The 21642-nt window shown below is 41.3% G+C and overlaps 1 protein-coding gene and 1 long non-coding RNA gene across 5 annotated transcripts in view; both read left to right on the top strand.

Moving 5' to 3' along the window:
• Nucleotides 1-5019: 5019 nt before the first annotated feature.
• LOC110015881 (uncharacterized) lies at nucleotides 5020-12211 on the top strand. The gene is made up of 3 exons (XR_002291146.2): nucleotides 5020-5159; nucleotides 6159-6253; nucleotides 12138-12211. It is a non-coding gene; the product is annotated as an uncharacterized LOC110015881 (long non-coding RNA).
• A 1486-nt stretch (nucleotides 12212-13697) lies between these two features.
• Nucleotides 13698-21642, top strand: part of fam49al (family with sequence similarity 49 member A, like) — a 31532-nt gene continuing 23587 nt past the window's right edge. For 3 of the 4 annotated variants that reach the window (XM_011480902.4, XM_011480901.4, XM_023959904.2), the window contains exon 1: nucleotides 13726-14029. The gene's annotated coding sequence lies outside the window, so the exon portion shown is untranslated. Of the gene's footprint in view, nucleotides 14030-21642 lie in introns of all 4 variants that reach the window. The other variant, XM_004073878.4, reaches the window with a different exon arrangement.

The following is a 21642-nucleotide window of genomic DNA, read 5'->3' as shown; positions in this document are numbered from 1 at the left end:
ATGATTATTATAAACATGTGCTGTTTCTCAGAAGGAATTTAACTACAATTCCTTGTGCATATCAAGATATTTAAAGTCCCACTCCAATCATCTTTTGATCTGTTGTAAAGGCTCAGTGGTCGTTTAATCATGATGATGTCTTCTTTAGCCAAAAAAAAAAAAAAAATGAAATAAAATAACCTGTGTTGTTTTATAGGACATAGTCTCTGCAGAGCGGCAGGAGTTCATTAGAAATTCACCTCTGATTTGTGGGTGGAACTGATGGTGCATAGAGTTTAAACAAGAGAAAATAGTGTGAAAATGTTCATGTCTGTCTGAGAAAAGTGTGTAAAGTGAGAAGTTTTACAGCCTGGAAACATCTATTACAAATGTACATAACTCCAGAGATAAACGAGTGACCACTGTACACCAAGTAGCAGTGGATGCAGTTTAATTATCATAGACAGTAACGTGTCTGTGAAGCCTTTTTTTAATTCTGGTTTGATGAAAAGATCTCAACACAAAGCTAAAACTGCCACAAAAGTGTAACTCAAATCTTGACTCAGTGAGTTACGGACTGGCCAGGAGTCTGCTGAAAAACTGATTCTTGTTAGTGTTTGTACCAGAGCGAACACAGTTCTATGTGTAATGAAAACACATCAGGAGGAACAAGGGTGCTGCCTTATAATACATCTATTTTGGGAAGATTACCTGGAAAAAAAATCTGGACCTTGTTTTAACCCATGGTATAGAGTTTGGCCAGCTGAGTGTCCTTCCTCATAACCCCATCATTTCTGATCACCGTCCTGTGTCTGAGTTTAAATTCACAGTTCAACCAATACTTGGTGACATTCTGAGAAATTACTCTGAGTCCAGCACCCATAGTATTAGTCCTCGTATAAATGACCAGTTTGTTAATGATGCCTTACAAGCCCTCAGGAGTACTCTCGATGTTGTTGTCCCCCTGAAACCTAAGTTCGTTAGACAAAACCGAGTAGCACCGGGGTTTAACGCTGAAACACGTTCTCTTAAACAAGTAACACGTAAGTTGGAAAGAGAATGGCGCCGCTCTGGTTCAGAGCAGTCTCTGAATACCTGGAAACATAGCCTATTAAATTATAAAAAAGCTCTGCGTACAGCTAGAAGCCAGTACTATTCAACCTTAATATCAGGGAATGGAAATAATCCAAGATTTCTTTTTAGTACTATTGCTAGATTAACTCGCAGTCAGAGCTCAGTAGAATCACATATTCCTGTTTCTCTCAGCTCTGATGTTTTTCTTACATTTTTCGATGGTAAAATCTCAAATATTAGACATAAGTTGAATCAAGTTATTCCTACTATCAGCCCAGAGCAGGCTGGCTTACGTGCCACAGTCTTTTAAATATGCAGTTGTTAAACCTCTTCTGAAAAAGCACAGTTTGGATCCCAGCAACTTGGCCAACTATAGACCAATATCAAGCCTCCCCTTTATTTCTAAATCCTAGAAAGAGTTGTAGTCAAGCAGTTTTACTGCCACCTACAGGACAACAGCCACTTTGAAGACTTGAATTCTATGTATTTATGATCCTTTTGATTTTATGTTTAACTTTTTCAATTACCTTGATGAAGCCCATCGAGACGACTATTGTTCTGAATTTGGGCTGTACAAATAAAATTGTATTGAAAATTGAATTGCACAACAAATGTACACAGACCTCTGTCTGGGATTTTTTGCACGGAGCATTAAGCAGGTCCTGCTTTCAAATACTAATCCAATCAAAAGACAACTAATATGAAGGGAGGGGACTTGTCTTCAGTATTAGTTGGATTAACCAATCAGAAGAGACTCTTAAAACAAAATATTTGCATAAATGATGTGGAAATGTGCGTACAGGAAACTTGACACATGTTGGTATTCAGAAAGATAAAAATTGCAGAAAAAGTTGCACTCGATTGCACACATTTAGAATTGATATAGATGGTTTTCCATGGCAGCTCTGGAGACATTTAAAAAAAAGACATAATGTACAGCAAAGAGCAGCTGTAAATGAATGATTTCTGGTACATGACTGACATCTGTGTTTGGAGAGGTGCTGCTGATCTTAGAGTACAGTGATTGCTCCTTTCTTTTTGGCCAAATATTTGAAAGAAACTGAAAGAAAATTCCCCCTCTAACCCCTAAAACAATAAACAAAGAAAATAAAAAATTCTGGTCAGACATTGCCCAAATAAATGCATAACAGATTCACTCAGAGAACAAAAAGACAACCGTTTCCCCCTGTCAGGATCTAGGTGCACCTGTTTGTAGCTACGATCCCATGCATGGGATCTCCAACAGCCCTCAACCAATAAAATCTGCCCACCACAGGTTATAGTTTTATAAAGACGTCTGATTGAAAGAACACACGTTTATTGATCTACAGACTTTCTTGCTCCCGCACATTTTTGTTTATTGGATAAGCGAAAGGATATGGAGAGTTCAAAAACGACTCGATTTGGTCAGATTTTACTCCATCAGCCAGTTGAATATCTGCTGTAGAACACAACAAACACCCTCCAACTGTCATTCAACCTTAATTGCTATCACATTCTCATAAATATGCATTTGCATATGCTTCAGGTTGAAGGCAGTCTATTTATATATTTCTTTAGATAGGTATATTATGTTGACAGACCTGTAACTCAGTATCCCTGTCAGTGATTTACACACAGAACGGAGTTTGGTCACATATTTTACCATGAAATAATTTTCATGAGAGTTTTGTGCATCAGTCACTTATGCTTCCATGTCTGTCCTTGACTGCCAATCACTATCATGATGCTCTTTAGGAACCAATTCTACTCAGAACAATGAGAGACCTTTCATCAAGGGTTTGTTGTTCAGCTCTAGCTCCAAAGACGTTGTTACCTCATGTGGAAGGTGAAGATTTTACATGGAGCCCAGTGACCTGAATTGGTACCAGTTCCTTTCCTTCAGTTCAGTGCTTTGAAATTTCAGTTCATGTTTGGGCAAAACCCTTTTGCCTTAAAATGAAGCAAGACGTTGAGGTCTGGGATTCACCGGGCATTTCTGCTTCCTCCTACAGTCCAAAAATATGCTTTGTGGGCCAACGGGTGATCCTATATCGTCCCTAGATGTGTGTAATTTGTGTCGCCCTTTGTGTGGTCTTCGCCCAACAGTAGCTGGGATAGGCTCCAGCAACGCTGTGACCCCTCCTCAAAAAGGATTTTGTGGTTTAAGAAAATGGATGGATCTGAAACTAATTTCTAGTAAACTTTATTCAACTTAATTCACAGATAATTTTGTGAAACTCGCGATGTTTCTTTTAATGCAGAATTTAGGTACCAAAAAACTGTGAAAGGACCCCCCCCCCCCCCCCCCATATTGTTCTGGCGCTTGCACAAAAATACAAATTTCCAGCCAGTCTAAACACCATCATCAACTAGGCCTTCACTTTGAACCAATAAATAACCACCCTAACCCACTTATCTTCTCAGCCAATCAAGATCATATTTTTGCCATGAAAGTCATGAATGTCTGCATTCTAGACGGTTCGCCTCTGGAGTTTATTCATCTATAGTTCAGGTTTATTCCAAGCATGCAAGACGTCTTTGCCCCAGAGCCTAACTGTCGAAGATTATGGACTTTCTGTAACACAAATTAATCTTTACTCGCATTCGTGATGAAATACAGTTCATGTGCATTACTGATTTTTTTCCAAACAGTACAGAATAAAATGGGATTCTTATATTTAGCATTTTCAATTTTTGTGTTTTTAGTTCTGTAAAATATAGATTTTCACATTATGGATGACATTTTTTTGCTGTAACCCTTGTGCTATCTTAGCTGACCCCACCCTTACTTTGACGTGTTATTCCTACCATGGCAAAGGTGAATAAAGGGGGAGAGGATTTCATGTAATCCATGGACACCAGTGAAGATAACAAATCATTGAAGAAAAAGGTTCAGAGCACTGTCTAGTGGGTCTAGATGACCCAACTCCCAATGCCAAAGTGCCTAGGATAGCACAAGGGTTAAATAGCTTGAACTAAATTGACCATAGTTTAAATTTCCCTTGGGGCACATATTTTTTGTTTATTTGGCTGCTGTGATCCTTTTCAGTCTGTTCTTAGGGGCAGTGGGTGACCAGCTTGCGGCCACGTTGAATGTTGGGGTTGGACAATGAGCCAAGCATGACAAAAGGTGTTGCAAAGTCAATTCTGCAACAAAATATTATTATTATCAATGACTCACAATCCTGTATAAGGGCAGAACATAGACCATAAGACCATTTAAATCTTTTAAACATTATGACTTGATGATTTATCTTGTTTGGAGTCAAGTTGGTTAAGTTTTGAACTTGGTGTAAAAAGGCTGCAAGCATAGAAGCATGGAGGGGAAAATGGGTTTTCTGTATCTTGTCTTGCAGCTGACAGCATAAGTAACCGTTGTCATCAGCTGCACCAGCATGAATACTGTTTACAGACAGTAAATATGTGAATATTTTCAAGATACGAATTCCTCTGCTTATTACCGTATTTTCATAGGGGTCACTTCCAATCCTTCACTTTTTCAAAAAACAATGGCGCGCCTTATAATTCAGAGAACCTTCCATCCATTCATCCTCTTCCACTCATTCGGGACCGGGTCACGGGAGCAGCAGTCTAAGCAAAGATGCCCAGACTTCCCTCGCCCCGGCCACTTCCTCCAGCTCCTCTGGGGGGACCCTGAGACTTTCCCAGGCCAGCCGAGAGACATAGTCTCTCCAGCGTGTCCTTGGTCTTCCCCGGGTCCTCTGCCTAATGGAACATGCCTGGAACACCTCTCCAGGGAGGCGTCCAGGAGGCATCCGGACTAGCTGCCCGAGCCACTTCAACTGGCTCCTTTCGATGTGGAGGAGAAGCGGTTCTACTCTGAGCTCTCCGCGGGTGACCGAGCTTCTCACCCTATCTCTAAGAGAGAAACCAGCCGCCCTACAGGAGAAAGCTCATTTCAGCGGCTTGTATTCAGGACCTCATTCTTTCAGTCATGACCCAGAGTTCATGACCATTGGTAAGTATTAGAATAAAAATCGACCAGTAAATTAAGGAGCTTTGCTTTCTGGTGCAGCTTTCTCTTCACCACAATTGACCGCTACAGAGACCCCACAGCGGACAGGGGACAGGAGCACTCCACCCACCCAGAGAGGACACCTAAGGTGTGGATTAATTCTGGTTGTTATTACTGATGCTAAAGGAATTTTGAGAGGAACACGATGCTGAAATGTCAAAATATAATTTTTCTTAAAGAATTCCAGACAAGGTCGGTAGTTGTTGTGATTTCGCAAATGTGGCCAAAAGGTTTCCGTTCGTCACAGTAACATTTGTTTTAGCCGTATCAGTCTGTTTTTATATGTGTAGATTGGGAGATTGGGAGTAAGAGGGATTGTAAATACACTTACACCGCTATTATATATCATCTTACAAACAAGTTCTGAAATGACTGTGAATGGCAGTAAACCAATTTGGACTGACAGACTTATTTCTGACTCTGTTGTCACGCTTAATATAAGCACATTGAGAGTTATAGTTTGGTCATTAGTTTTGGTCATATGTCATTAGTTCAAAAATCTTAATTCATTGATGAAATCCGTGATTTCTATAGTGCAGAAAGCACGCTTGTTGTGTCTTGTAACATTTTCTTAAAATTCTAGTTTTAAAAACATCTACTTAGCTTTATATGAGTGTTTTAATGTTTTTGTGTAAGCTTTTAAGACTCTAAACTCCTCTGAGGGCAGACTGCTACCACATGCAAAAAGAAGCAGGTGTGGAAAACCAGCTTGAAAGTAACAAACTGCATGAATAATCCAGCTGCCTGATCCTTCTTAGCTATTTATGTTTTAATAAAATACAATACTTGCACTTCTTTAGATTACAGGAAGTCTCTCACAAAAGCACCTTTTTTTAACATTAAACACATTAGTTTTCTGCACCGCAGTAAAAGTGTATGCAATGAAGCGGTTCAAGCTTGGATTTTCAGTGAAAGAGGTTAAAACAGACCTTTGAGTGCTTTCCGGGATTAGCAATCATTACTGTAAGATTATGCACCAGAGAACTGTTAGCAGTTTGGAGAAGAAAGTTTCCCCAGAAACATATGTAGATGTTCTTACTCATCACTGTCTCCTTGGTTACATTTATTTTGGTCTTTTTTACTGCAGAGCTGCTGTTTCGCATAGCATTGTGCCCACACGGGGGTGGGGTGGCCACTTTGTCTCCGATAGAGGGGGGGCTATTGATCAGCCCCACATGAACAGTGAGTCCGTCTTACTTGCTTTAAGAATTGAATTTCACATGGTGGTGAGGTGTGAGCTGTTTATCAGTGAAGCAGAGTTCAGTAAGTCAGGAAGCTTCGATCCAATCTACCCCCACCCATCAAAGACAATGTTAGTCAACAGGCAGAGGGCCCCCACCCACCTTCTTCTGCTGCTCACAAAACAGCTGGTCCTGCTCGTATTTGAGTCGGGGTCGCTTCTTCTGACTTTAACTGAGAAACTAGAAGGTTTGTTGTCTGAGAACTTTCCATATTCTGATGCATAATTAATCTCAGTAGGTGTGTTTACATGGACAAAAGTAATCGGGAAGAACGCCTGATCAGAATAAAAATGCGTCATGTCAACACGCCGTTCTGAATCCTCTGCCCGGATCAGACTCATTTGGATCAAAATTTCTTTCCAATCGAGATGAGTAGGTTATGCCAATTGTTGATCTGATCATGGTGCATGTAAACAGTTTATTCCGACTCTGCGTGAGCGAGCTGCAGGACTCAGGAGAACCGTGTTTCCCGGGAGGACAATGTCTCCAAGTAGAGACTTTAAGACGGTGTGTGAGCTAACATAGGTGCCTTTTGAATAGAGAAATGCCGCGCAGTCCTGAGAAACCGTGTAAACAATCATGTGAATTCATGTTTCCAATCATGTTTAGACAAAATAAAAGTTTGATATAATTCCCACATATTTACCAAGATGCACATTGTGGCATTGACCGCACAGATTTTTCAACTGCATCCACGGCTAAATGTTGTTGTTGGCACATATTAGCCTATCCCTAACCCTTCTTTCGGCTCTGTTCCACCAAGAAAAAAATCACTGGCCACACGGATAAAAAAAAAATAATGAGTGAGCAAATGGGAGTACTTTCGTATTGAGCCTTATGTTGACCCAACCAAAACAGACTTATATGCAACCAGTATTAGATGCTTTATTCACTTTTTTTGACAACTATGATAACAAGTCTCACTTGTAGGTGTGGCTCTCTGATTTGTAGCTGTGATACCCACAGATGGACTCCACAAAACTTTACTTCCTCCTCTCTTATCAGCCATTTTTCAAATGTAAAAACTTTGTTCAACATCCCCACCTCAGTTCAGGCTTCATTTCCCATCTTTTCAGAATCCTCTATGTGACTTCATATTGTCTATCGAGCGTGATCCATGTTCATGACCTAAACCCAGATCATGCTAATGGATGGGAAATATTATACCATGTTTACTTAGAAAGTGTTAAAGAAAAAAAAAACTTTTTCTATGGAGATATTTCGATAATATCATACAAATTTGGGAAATTTCTAACACACAAATTGTCTTTGACTAAACACTGTTCTATTATCCATCAACTAAAGTAACGCTTGGTATCAGATCTTGTGCAAAAGTACTACAAAACTACACAACAGCATGTTTGAGCTCATAACTTTTAAAGGCATGCAGAGTGCATTCACTCAGCAAAGCCAGCAGCATATTACTCAGTGTGCTGAGTGAATGCAAAGTGGTTGTAATGCGCAGGACTGTGATGGTAAGTGCTGCTTGGGTAGCTCTCTCCACCTTAATTATACAATGTTTATATTTTTCCAGTTATTTTCAAGCTCATTTTATGTTTCTCATTTGTCACCAATTTTGGCTCACTTTTCATCCAATCTTATTTGAATTTAATGAGGCAACAAGGTGCAATAAACAGAAAATTGCTGCTCACATGACAGCAGACCGGCTTTCATCTCTCCGTTTCCACTTTCACTCCACAATAGGTTCTCAAATGTCCTCATCTTTATTTGTTTTGTTGGACTCTAACATAAAGCAGACCAAACTACCTTAAAATGTCTAACTGCATCATCTAATAGGATAGTCACAACTGTCTTTAGTCTGCGGGTGAAAAATGGGCAAACCTGTATGGGGCACAAAGGATGCCCACTGAAAATATCAAAGTTGTACTCCCCTCAGTTAGCTTGTAGAGTGAAAATGTTCTCCCACATTTGTTTCCACCGGCACCGGTCATAGTGAACACTTAAGCAACACATAAGGGTAAGGAAGGGGGAAAGAGTTGAGACGCAGGCGTGTCGTACAGATATTTCATATTTTCAATCCCCCTAATTCCTGTTGACTGCATCAGAATCCGAATCCGCTTAATTGGCCAAGTACATTGCATGTACAAGGAATTTGACTTCGGTGTCTTGTGCTCTCATGCAAACTAGCAAGGGTATTAAAAAAAGTGTAAAGGGGTAAGACAAAAAAAAGGGGGGGATCCCATTAGTGCTGTTCATGTGATAGGTGCACACTCGTTGCATGCAGTCTGACTGCTAAAAATGAGGAAATTTGACAATCAGAGTGAAGTTTGTGTGGACATCCTATGGGCACTTACGCATCACCTGCACACCACATGCTTGCAGTCAGTAAGGACCCATCTTTGGAGGTGGTCTCGGTTTATTTCCAATCAGACTGAGCTCTGGTTTGCTCTGAGATACCTTTGTGCTCGGAGCGGAACAACTGGACCAAAACAGCCACCATAGCTGGGCATTATGGGATGTAAATAGAATAGGTACCATGAGCCTGGACAAACGTGGAGCTACAATAAGACACAGCAGCTCATTAAAACAATTTTTAAAATGATACACTTTGTTTCTCACTGTTTCCCGGCAAGCTATATGTCATAAATATCTATCAGCGTATCTTCTTAGCCGCTGTCTCCTAACCGCCTTACAGCATGCCTCCACCATACCAAAGTAAAAAGCGTTCTACTTGACGTTGATACAGACGTTCAAAATTGGTCCGCGAAATATAAAGTTTGAATAAGTGGACTGCAAAGCGCAGGACTTCCATTATTCCTTCCCTCGTTGCTTTGCCCCACCCTCATAATTCTTTGCCAATGACGGAAGAGATCTTTAGTCACGTGGTTTTATTTACAAGGTTTGGTTCAAAATGGGAAAGTCAGCAGGACAGCATTTTGAATAAAGACTAAATGTAAGGTACAGGACTTGATCCGGACCAAATTAAGTGGACCTTCCAGTCTGAAAACAACCTGAGGCTTTATGCACATTTTTAGGGACAGCCCAGAGGGAACTCTGAACAGGTGGGTAGAAAAACTGGAAAAAGTTTTAAGGTTTATGGACTATCATATGATACTAAGTATCTTCTTCCCTACACTGTACCAGATAAACCCTCAAACTTATCCATGATTTGTTTCTTCAAACCTGGTCTTTGGTTAAAACACAGAGGCTTATGTCACACCCTCTGGTTTAGGTTTGCACTTTGTTTTTATAAATGATGATGATGCGTGTTATTCAGTAGTAACTTTATCAAAAAGGGACCTTAGACCTTTATTTTGGGGAGACTGGCATTCATCTATTTGCTCTCAGCTGAGTTCAGGTGATATGTCTATGCTGCAACACGAAGGGAACCATCAGAGGAAACAAACTAATTTGAATCAAACTTCCCTATGTGAAAGAACTGAAATGAGCTTGACTGATGGTTTATTTTTATCTTCTTTGCCCAACCTGACTTCACCCTGCCTGACGTCTGTCTGCAGTACAGAGACCTGCTCAGCCTGGTTCAAGCTTTTGTCTTCTATGCATGACTGAATAAAGGCGCTTCATTTATATCCGATCTCACAGCTTGTTGCTGTCAGCTTAGAGCATGACAGCGATAGTTCAGGCATCCAAAGTGGGTGTGGTTTTTGCTGAAAGATGGGTGCTATGTGGGGGGTGCATGCTAAACACAGACATAAGTAAACTGGGTCGACCAGCAGGACTCTGAACAATGAAAGTGTGACCAGAATGGGTGAATTGCTTGTGACTGGAGTTTGCTCCACCAAACTTTATCTTTCTGAGAAAAAATGCAGAACCACAGAAAGCCATCAGCATTTGGAAACCCTGTGGTTTCTGAATTTATTTTGGGTGTAATGTCAGATTTTCAACAAAGAACTGAATGGAAAGTAGGTCCTTTTAGAAGACCAGGCTCCAGTGATCTTAGGTGGAACCACAACACTACCTGATTTGTTTCAAATTTTGTAACAGAATGTTGACGGATTGGTTGAAGACCAGAGAGGGACTAAACGACTGTATCTGACTGGATTTTGACCTAAATATTTCTGCTGCCACGTTGTCACACAGCACTCTGGAGGACTCCATAAAGGCGTTGTAGGAGTTAGACACCTTAGCAGACTCTGACCACAGAGACCACTTTTCTTGCTTTTGATACTTTTTGTAAAAACCAGACTGTTATGTTTCTCATTTTATAGAACACGCTTTTGAAAAAGATAACTGAAAAGCACCAGCCAAGGTCTATCATCACAATAGCTTTATTTCTGTCGCCTTGTTCTAGCAATTCTCTCTGAGTGCTTGAACTGTGAAGATAAAACAAGCTAAGAAAAGATTATTCAAACGTTCGGTGGGAAATTTCCATGTTGTAATATAAACAATACAGTATATAGAATTCAAAAGAAAATAGAATCCATCACATAAGGTAAATGGTGTATCCCTTGTGCTATCTTAGATGAGCCCACCCTTACTTTGACGTGTTCTCCCTACCATGACAAAGGTGGATAAAGGTGGAAAGATTTCATGTAATCCATGGACACCAGTGAAGATCACAAGTCATGGAAGAAACAAGGTTCAGAGCACTGTCTAGTGGGTCCAGATGACCCAACTCCCAACGTTAAAGTGCTAAGGATAGCACAAGGGTTACACTGATGTTGCGCTTTTCTACCTTTATCGAAGTCCCAAAACACTACAGTCACAGTCCTGTTCACCCATAAACACACACATTCACACAGCGATGAGAGCTCTGCTGCCGAACACTGGCACCGGCCTATGACCACCAGGAGCAAAGTGGGGTTCAGTGTCTTGCCCAAAGGACACCTCAACACATGGCAGGAACCAAACTTGCAATCTTCTGATCAAAGGTTGACTGCTTTTCCTCTGCACCGTGGCTGCACAATCATACAGCCAGCGGGTATTAGGTAATTGCACGAATGGTCAGAAATATTGGACAGGTCGAAGAAAGTTAAGACTAACCATTGATTTATTAGGAGCAGCTCAGGTCAACCCTCAAAGGTTAGCAAGCCAAATACACAACCAAAGTAAAAGTGCTGCCCATTCAGATCAAAAATGAATATTCTTGATGTCTACATACATTCATGGAACTACAGATGGTGTTTCGTGAGGGAGGATTTCATTCATTTTCCAGGTTCTTGAACAGACAAACCCAAAGTACAAACTATTTTCCCTTTTTCATCTTCTGCTTTTATTTTTTAGCTTCTGTCTTGTTTCAGCACAGATGGAAAGAGAAGCTGATAGGGAAGACGAGTTCAGATAGAAACTGTGTTGCTGCTTGCATGTGATCGTGAACTGTCTGTCTAAAGTCATTTAGGCAACGCTGGAGAATGTTTGATGATGTGAAAGTAGGAGTCAGAAGATCCACTTCTCAGAAATGGTAGCAAAAACAGGAACAAGAGTGTATGCTTTACGTCCAACTTCAGCAAGCAAGACACAGCAGAGATTGAGATGTTTTATCATAATAGAGCTACCAGCAGGTCTGGTGATGCCACCAGGTGGGATGGTCAACCGAAGGAACAGCCTCGCTGTATGTAAGGCAGTAATTGGACTATTACCCACTCATATGTGTACATTAGTTACTTGTACATTAGGTAATTGTGCAGCCCTAAACATGGCAGAAAATAAGGACATTTATTACATTAAATGCCCTTAAATCTAAACTGAGAACATTTTATGATGACGTCTAAAAGCCTTCGTCACAAATGGGATAAAGATGGGCAACCCTGTATCAGAAACACATGTGGCCAGCATGAATTACCAAGATCATAGATCTGCTGAACCAGCTGAGTGAAAATGTTCATGCATATTTTTTTCTACAGGCTTGCTGCGAGCGAAGAGTCGAACACTTCAGCAACACGTAAGGGTAAGTAAGGGTGAAATAGGTAAGATGCAGGCGTATCATATCGATTTTTTTGTTTTTCGAATCCCCCCCAAACTCTGCAGACTGCACTAGGAGTCCATTATTGCTGTTCAAGTGATAAGTGCGTGCACTGTATGTGGAGCCTAGCTGTTAGAAATGAGGAAATTTGACAATTGTAGTATGTATGGCATCCAACGGGTACAGACAGATGCATTTCATCTGCACACCTTGTGAATGAGACATTTGCGCATGATCATTAAGGAGCCAGTACGTTCATCTTACTAACCACTAGAGTGTGGTGTAAGGGCACCATACAACAGCATCACTAAGTGTGTACGCCTTACAAATACTGCACGATACACTTATCTCATACACAAAAATGGTACGTTCCATTTATACGACGTGCAAGACACACCCACGCTCCTCTTAGGATGCAGCCCCTCCTCTCTACGGTCCTTCACGGGCCCGGACAATCCAAAACCCGTCCGGGTCAACCCCCTGTACAGGTGCTTCTGTAATGTCTTTAGTTAGCCTGGATTTTGTGTTTTCTCGTAATTACCTGTTTTGTAGCGCTTTTATTTGTACTTAGTTGCTTTTTGTTTGGGTTAGGGTTTAGGTATTTTAGTTAAATGTTTAAAAAGCATCTCCAGTAACTGCAGCAATGTGAGCTCATGTCAGTTTTTGCAAAAATTCATCCAATAATATTGATGGAGTCAAACTTCATCTTGACTTGAACTCTAAAGTTTTATTTTGTCAAATGAAATTGATTTTTGGACTTTAAGTGTCCCTTCTTCAACTCATCTGCCATTTCAACAATAGCAACAGCTGGAAGAGTTCATCCACTGAACTCGACTGTCTGTCCCAAAGCCCCCCCATGACCCTTTGACAAAAAAACTGGGCCGCCGACTCTTTACAGCCCCTCCTGGCTGTCTTTGTCACGTAATAAACTATGATGACATTTGCTCTTGAGATCTTCTGCTGTGTTTCACATGCGTTGGTCAGGGTCCTCCATTACAAGACAATAGACATTTAGTTCCCCCCGCAAAATCACAAAGAGAGCCACCATTTAGCCACGGCCCATTGAAGCTGCCCTTCTGCGACCCGCAAGGCCGTGCAGGAGCCCGCTGGGACGCCCCAAAAGCGACCCACATGCAAAGTTTCTTAAAGCTGCTGGTGTGCGATCTGATCGTCAGCTGGAGCTTTATGCACATACCCTCACACCACCGATTACCACAAAAAACGGCCAGCTTCCTTCCCCTGTGCAGCACCGAGGCAGATGATGCTGTAAGCTCACCCACACAGTTTGCAAAAATACCCTAATGCACAGCCCCACTCACCATGATTCACTTTCACAGTGTGAGTGCAGAAAGAGTCACTCTGCCGTTAAATAAAGTCAAACTCTACGTAAGTCAAACACAGAGCCCCCCCTCCTCCCTGTTTACTGCCAGCAGGGTGGTAGATGTTATTCAAAGGGGGAGGGGGGTTGTGTGCATGTGTGATGGGGGTCTTTGTGAGCAAAGAGAGGTAGGAGGAGAAGGGTGGAGGGAGGGGGGGACATGGCGTTCTATTTCTCATGGACCAACAGCTGCTGTCTTCAGTGCAGAGGAGGAAGAGGGAGGGCCGTGTGGCGTGAGGCAGTGCGTGCGCTCGCGTTTAGGTGAATCCACAGACCCTCTGGCTCGCACGGATAAAGGATCCTGCCTCTCCTCGCCTCCTTTTGACCGTTTCTTTACTGTCCTCCGTTGCTCGTCGCATCCCTGCTTCACCCAGTCCACAGAGAAGGAGGGAAGGGGATTAAGGGGAGGAGAGCAGAGCGGGAAGAATTATCCTCCCATTCTGCATGCCCAGCCGGTAAGCTGACATTTCTGGTTTCTGCTTTCAATCATATCTGAAGCAACCTCACTGCAGAGAGGACAGACATCATTTTCCTACGACAGCGAGCTAGATGCAGGAGGAGGCTGAGGAGGAGGAGAGGATGAGGGCCAGGCTCCGGATGGAGGATGGCAGATGACTGGTGGTTTCACAGAATGAGGAAGGGCTCTAGATGTTCTAATTATGAGGAAAGTTCAGAAATCAGAGGGGTGGTCAGAGAGGGCAGGATTCGAATGAAAGCCGGTGGGGGGTGGTGTCAGTTTGCGGGGTCCTGTTCTGTTTCACCGCAGTGCTTAGCCAGAGGGACCAGTCACAAACGCTCCCACCTCAGCAAAGAATTGAACATGGAGGTCCACCACTGACAAAGTCTGCGTATTTTAAGTAGTGATGGATGGCCGTTTGGTTGCAGGACATCTGTAACCTAAAAGCCCGGCGGCACATGAGTCACATTTCTGTACCTTGATGACCCACATGCCAGACGTGCCTCTTCCTCTTTCCAGCTCTGCTGCACTGACACTCGAGCAAATGCTTTCAGTTTTCTATGAAGACGATCAATGTGGCAGTTTGCACAAGTTGCTTCTGCAAACAGAGAGCTCAAAACAAAAGCCCCAGATTGCAATGTGGATCTGAAAGAGGGGGGGTGCTTGAGTGAAAAACAGGGAGGAGGGAAACGGAAAAAGCTGAATGAAGGGGCAAGTAAATGGGGGCTAAAGCCTTTCTGATATGTTGTTTTTTTCTAAGATCAATTTAAAAAATTGGGGTGGGGGGGTGGAGCATGCCATGTGGCTCGGGTCTCAGGTCTTCTTTGTGTTTGAGGTCAGAGACAATGGAGAGAAAAACTACAAACACTGACAGCCAACTAGACATTTTTGTGTGTGCATGCATGTAGACAAAGGGCACAACCGCATGCGTCTGTGCTCATCCATGTGAACCGATTCAACAACAAATAGACACGTATGACGGATCCAGTTGAGTTCATGATGAACTCAGTGATCGGATGTCTCTGCATGCCAGAAGCAGGACCCTTTCATCACGAGACCACCACCGTGCTCATGAATTATTAACGGAGTTCTGTTTTCTACCAAATGTTGGGCTTTAAATTGTACATAAATATTTTTTTATTCTGCAAAAAGAAAAAAAGAAACATTTGGACCCCTAATGATGAAGTTCTTTGGAACAAAAATGGTCCTCTTTAACTCTAAAACCACAATCACACGGGCATGTGACGTGTGTTCAAGAACAAGCGAAACGCGTATTCTTGTGCTTTTTACGTGTTCTTGAGCGTGGGAGTTTCCAACATGGAAGCCCAAAACGCATGTTTAGATAGACTTTTCATTGAAAGTGGCGGCCTGATCACGCGTTGCTGAGGGCGATGTCAACAAAGCTTGAATGGGGAGGTTTTCTTTTTAAAAAAAGTATTTTAGTATTCCTCCTTTGGCAATATTTTCTCACTAAACAATAATGGACTCCAGGCGGTTCAGAAAAGACCCCAAAACCACGATAGTAGCGATTGTTTCTCCAACGTCAGAGCAGATAGGGAGCAGTACCAGGAGGATTCAGATACACAGATTCCCAAAACCTCATCAGTTGCTTCCATTCTTTTGTTGTCCTCATATTTCCACAAAGACCTTTTGTTCACTGAACATTTCTTTGCATAAATCTTTATATGTGACTTGCTGGTCATTTTAGGAATCTTTGAACCTAATGATTGATACTTAGAAAACTCAAAGCTGATGCTTCTTTTATACTGAACTATACAAACAAGTATGATATATGAGGCAAAGGCTGTATGTGTGTCTGTGTTGCGTTCATTTAAAAATGCAGCTAATCTGTTTAGTAGTGAGCGTGTTGGCCTAAAGATTTTTCTGGTCTGAGATGAAACAGTGGCTGCCATGGTATTTACTCCGCTGTTGCTAGGACACTCTCTTCGAACATCTACACCGAGCCTTCTGATTGGCCCGCTGCGATGATGCAAGATTCCCTCACCCCAAATCTTTCCTGAGCGCACATAGAAACATGCACTTCCTCCACTCTCCTCACTCCTGAGCTGTCACTCTTTGTCTGGCATTCCTCCTCGGTCTGTCTTTCTTTCTCTCCATCCTCTGTCTTTTCATCTGCTCATTATTTAATTGTTTAACCGATTCCTGCTTTTGTGAATTGCCTCTTCGCGTCTGTCTTGGTCCGTTCTGAGCTCTCTGTCACTTCTCTCCTCCTGATAGAGTCAAACTGTGGCTGCAAAATGTTAACAGCTTGTGGTTCTACAATTACTCCATCCTGCAGTCTCATAAAGGATTACTTTAAATGAGGTGATGGGTCATTGCAGGCTAACTGCCTCTGTAGAAATTTCTATCATTCATTTTACAAAAGTGCATAAAGTTTCTTTGCTCAATCATCAAATGAAAAATCTGCGATTCAGAGATGCACATGTCATAAAACATGAATGCCCTGCAGGTGTGTGGACCTGCACTGACCCAACACACTGGTTAGTGGTTAAACTCTTGTCTTTTTCTTTACAGCATTGTCCAAACAGCTTTTTTGATGTCATTCTGTTAAAATTTTTTAAAAATCAAATCCAAAAGATTTGACAAAAAGGGAATGTCAGTGTGTTTGTAACCAAAATGAAAGGCGCTATATAAATCAATAAAGTTGGAACTTTGAAAAATCTTATGTTTCTAAACTTAATATGCGTCTTTGTTATATTGTTACAGGAAACAGGAGTAGAAACTCAATCATTTCTAGCCATAAGTATTGTGTCTATTGTATGGTTTAAAAAGAGTAATACTGTTTTTAAAATTCTCATTTAGGTTGGAAGTAATTGATGGAAGAGTGATTTATTGATCCTAAAGGATATTAATTCTGAGCTGCAGTGGATGCAGTTTATTTTCTTTGAACAGAAATGCTGCTGGAGGTTTGGGCCTTTTGCAATATCACACAGAAGCCTGTTTTGAAAACCAAACCAAATTTACCATAAAACTCAATATACCACTTGCTGATGTACATTTAAATTAGTTTAAAGATCAATTTGAAGATGATCAGCTGTTTGTTTATTCTAAAAAAGTTAATTAGACAGTACTTCTCTTAATGTTGCTCTTGATTGCATAAAACCTTTCAGATCATGAAACCGATCCATATGCTTTCCATGTTGCTCCCAAAGAACTGACACGTCATGAATCCTTTAATATTTCTGGCTTGTCTGCTAGAAACAGCTGCCACTCAAACATCTGGATCTGCCCTGTTCTCCCACCACATCTGTATTTGAACTGTGATCCTGCTCTGTAAGTAATCTTTTTAATCCAGTGTTTTCAGGAATCGTGGATTACTTCCTCAGAGCTGAGATGATCCTGTTAAAGGGGCACAGGGTGGATCAGCAGGGGAGGAGAAAGAGGGTGGCTCCAGAAGTGAGAGGCTGCAGGCTTTTTCTGCCTCTGTAAAAAAAACAAAACAATGGATGGATGTTAATGTTGACTCACTAACAGACAGTTTAGATCTGTCAGATACTTTGGATCTATTGGTTAAAGTTTAACCAATAAATTAGCTTCCCTGAATTGGTGGATTGGTTTCTGGAACATCCTCACGCTTCAATTTGTATTCTAAGCTCTAATAGTTTCAAGTTTTATTCTTAGTCTGGTCCGGGAAGTTTCAAACAACCTGATGGTGTCATCAGAGGCTCATTGTGCAGATGTTTACTTAACGCTCCACATTTTTGTTTGTTAATCAACTCAGACGTATCCAGAATACTTCTTTCAGAAAGCTTTGCATGCTTAAAGCCCACAGAGCAGATGGCCGACAGGCACTGTAAGATGATCATGTGCGTCTGCAGTCGAGTGTATTGGGGGTCAAACCAACCGTGACCTGAACCTTTGACCCTTAATAAGCTTTTGCTGCCATCAATCCTGCAAACAGTGGAAACAGTACAGAACTGTTTACGTCAAAGAATTGGAGCCTAAATGCATCAACCTCAGAATATATGTTGACATAATTCATTACATGCTGATTTCAAAAACCGTGTTTCATCCTCATCGCAGACAACAAAGCGGTTACAGCATAAATTCCTGACACATTTTCACCACATAGCAGTTGATTTTCTAATTTTATTCAAATAAGTTAAATTAATAGGTTAAGTTAAATGCGCAAACTCTATTTATAGCTGTAATCAGAAAACCTCAGTTCCACTCTCACAGGACTCTGCATGATGCAGCGGCCTTGAGATCAATTTTTATCCTTTGACATCAACAAATAGCCTAAATGCTCAGCCATTGGTCATATTTTAGATCAATACCTCTAATTTAGGAAAGATGAAACCGATGCAAACTGATGGGAGGATGAGGAGATCTAATAGTGAAGAGGAAGACAAACGATGGGTTTACTGAGGGAGGAGGTGAAGTGCTTAGCTGTGACTTCTTCAAAACAGCTGGAGGGTTTCACACATTTCCTGGGGCTGCATGGGGGTGTATTGGTTAGCACTTTCTCCTTACAGAGAGAAGGCCCTGGTTCAAATCCTAGCTGGGTTATTTCTGCATGGAGTTAGCATGTTCTCCCTGTGCATGCATGGGTTTTCTCCAGTCTTTCTCCTTCGGTTTCCTCCCACCATCCAAAAGCATGCTTCATTTGGAAATTGGTGATTCTAAATTGCCCCTAGGTGTTGTAGTGTGACTGGCCGTGCAACAGACTGATGACCTGTTCATGTTGCGCCCTGCCTTCACCCAACAGCGGCTGGGATAGGCTCCAGCAACCCCATAACCCCAAAAAAGAATCAGTGGGATTAAGAAGACGGATAAATGGATGAATTGGCATTTTATTAAAGTATATTTAATATAGGGCTGCACGATATGAGGACAACTCGCGATATGCGATATTAGTTATCAATATTGCGATGAATATATAACTGGCGGTAAATGAACAAATAGCAAAAACAACAAAAACATTTCCATTTCACTGCAAAAGTTGAAATTAAATAAGAGTCAAAATACCTTAAATTATTCTCGAAATGACCCGCGTCTAATTAGGAGGGCCATATATAACATAAAAGCTCCATCTGATTGGTCAAATGCATAAAGGAATTTATTCAATTCATTAAATAGTGCAAGTTGTCATAATTTTGTTTTTGCACATTTAAGGTTTACCATTTATCGCGATTTTTACTGACTTTTGTGATATGGATATTGCACAGCTTGAAATCAGGATAATGATAAATTTGCGATTAACAAACTGATATTAGAGGCTTTCAGTGCAAAAGGGCTTGAAAACCTTTAAAAGTTTAGGAAAATTGCAGTAGAATTAAAAACAATCAAACTGATGAGGCACTGACAAGGAGGGGTGAGTTTAGACAACAAATGGAAAAACTGATCAACTTTTTCTGAGAATACTCAGGGTATCTTTAAAGCCTGGGCTGGACAGAGGCGCAGTGGTCAGCGCTCTTGTTTTTCACAGCAAGAAGGCCCCTGGTTCAGGTTTCTTTTCCCGGGCTGGGGGACCTGAAACAGAACATCAACGGGGGACCTTTCTTTGTGGAGTTTGCGTGTTCTCCCCATGCATGCATGTTTTTTTTTGGGGGGGACACCGGCTTCCTCCCACCATCTCAAAAACATGCTTCTTAGGAAAATTGGTTACGCTAAAATGTCCCAAGGTGTGAATGTGAGAGTGCATGGGTGTGTGATTTTGGCCCTGCGACAGACTGCAACCTGTCCCCAACCTTCGCCCGCAAGTGGTCAGGATAGGCTCCGGCAGCCCCGTGACCACGAAAGGGAACAAACAGATAAGAAAATGAATGAATGAATGAATGAATAAGAATGAATAAGAAATATAAAATTACTTAAGTGTTAATAGATTCTGTCACAACTTCCTGTATGTCCATGGACTACAACGAAATGTATATTTTCTAAGCCAACCTCAAACTTATTATTATTATTTTTTTATTAAGAAATATTTTTATTTATGGTAAACAAACTCAGATTTTCTATAAATCAGTAATTCAGCTTTTGATGAGCCGTTGTGCAAAATACAAGTAAACATGTTCAGATATTATAAAAACATGTAGGACAGCCTGTTGGTTTCTTAGTAACATTTTTTGGAATAATTTATTCTTCCGTGACGTTCCACTAAAATTCTCAATTCTATCAAAATAATATTGATGTTGCCAGTTTTTCAGAGTAAAATGAGCTTCCTGTGTACAGACTCTTTCATTTTAAAATGCTGTTGGCTGTTTTTTTTCCTGCTTTCCTCCATTTTTGCTGAACAGAACTCTGAACATGTTCCCATTGATCACAACAGAGAGCATGCTAGCTGTGGTTTAATGACAGAACACCCTGGAGGGTGTTAGTGGACCTTTTATCTGTACCTTTTTTCTTCCATTAATTTAACCCTTGGATTTGACAGGGAATTTAGAAACTTGTTTCCACATTATGGTGGTTTCTAAATCCCTTCACTACTTACTAATTTCTCCTCATGATGGACCTCAGAAATCTTTGACGATACACTATCTCACCAAAAGTATTCACTCACCCGCTTTGACTCATATGAACTGAAATGCCATCCTATTTCAAACCCAAATGATGTGGGTCAACCTTTTGCAGTGATTACAGCTTCAACTCTTCTGGGAAGGCTGTTCACAAGGTTGAGGAGTGTGTTTCTAGGAATTTTGGACCATTCTTCCAAAAGCACATTGGTGAGGTCACACACTGATGTTGGTGGAGAAGGCCTGCCTGTCAGTCTTCGCTCTAATTCATCCCAAAGGTGCTCTATGGGGTTCAGATCAGGACTCTGTGCAGGCCAGTCAAGTTCATCCACACCAGACTTTGTCATCCATGTCTTTATGGACCAAAATGGAATGGTCCAAAGTGTTTTGGTATCCTGAAGAATTCAGAGTTCCTTTCACTGGAACTAAGGGGCCAAGCCCAAGTCCTGAATACAAGCCCACACCATAATTCCTCCTCCACCAAATGTCAAAGTTAGCATGTAGCCTAAACATGCGTAAAGAGAAGGAAAAAAGTCATAAACTGTGTTTGAATACCAGCGGAGCCAAATTTAGCTGTGGTTGGAGTTTAAAGATGCAATATTTTCATTTTATTACCCCAAAGTTAGTGTCTGTGTTTGCCAGACACGCCAGGGCACACAGGGATGCCGGCTGTTTTTATCCCATGTTTGATCACACAAAAGAGACTCTCATACTGTGTTGCTTTTTCACAAATCGACACACAGCCATGCTTGTTATTTAGCTCTTATTAGTTTGGCTTCTATCTTTTTCTTTCATCAAACAACAAAATACCTTGTGCCCTTCAAATGTAGAAAATCTCAAATTAATAATATTAGTTTTGCAAAAGCAGCCAAGATCTCCAGTGCAACACCTTCTGTTCAATGAATGTCAGCTTAAATCTGGTTCTTGCATGGGAAACTGGGGTTTCAGAATGCAAAGTTGCAGCAGCAATTACCCTGTCCCTCCCAGCAGAACAGGTAATGCTGTAACCCTGTATGCCAGTTTGTGAGACACACTGCAGCATTGCCTCAGTGAAGGGCATGCTATTTCACTCTGGTAGAGCATTGATAACATGAGGGTCACAAGTCACCTCTTTGATGTTAGCCCAGAGAAAAAAACT

This window comes from Oryzias latipes, chromosome 11 (genome assembly GCF_053564925.1).
Source record: "Oryzias latipes strain Hd-rR chromosome 11, Olatipes_Hd-rR_3.1".
Classification (NCBI taxonomy): Eukaryota; Metazoa; Chordata; class Actinopteri; order Beloniformes; family Adrianichthyidae; genus Oryzias; species Oryzias latipes.
This window is presented reverse-complemented; position numbering and strand designations above follow the sequence as displayed.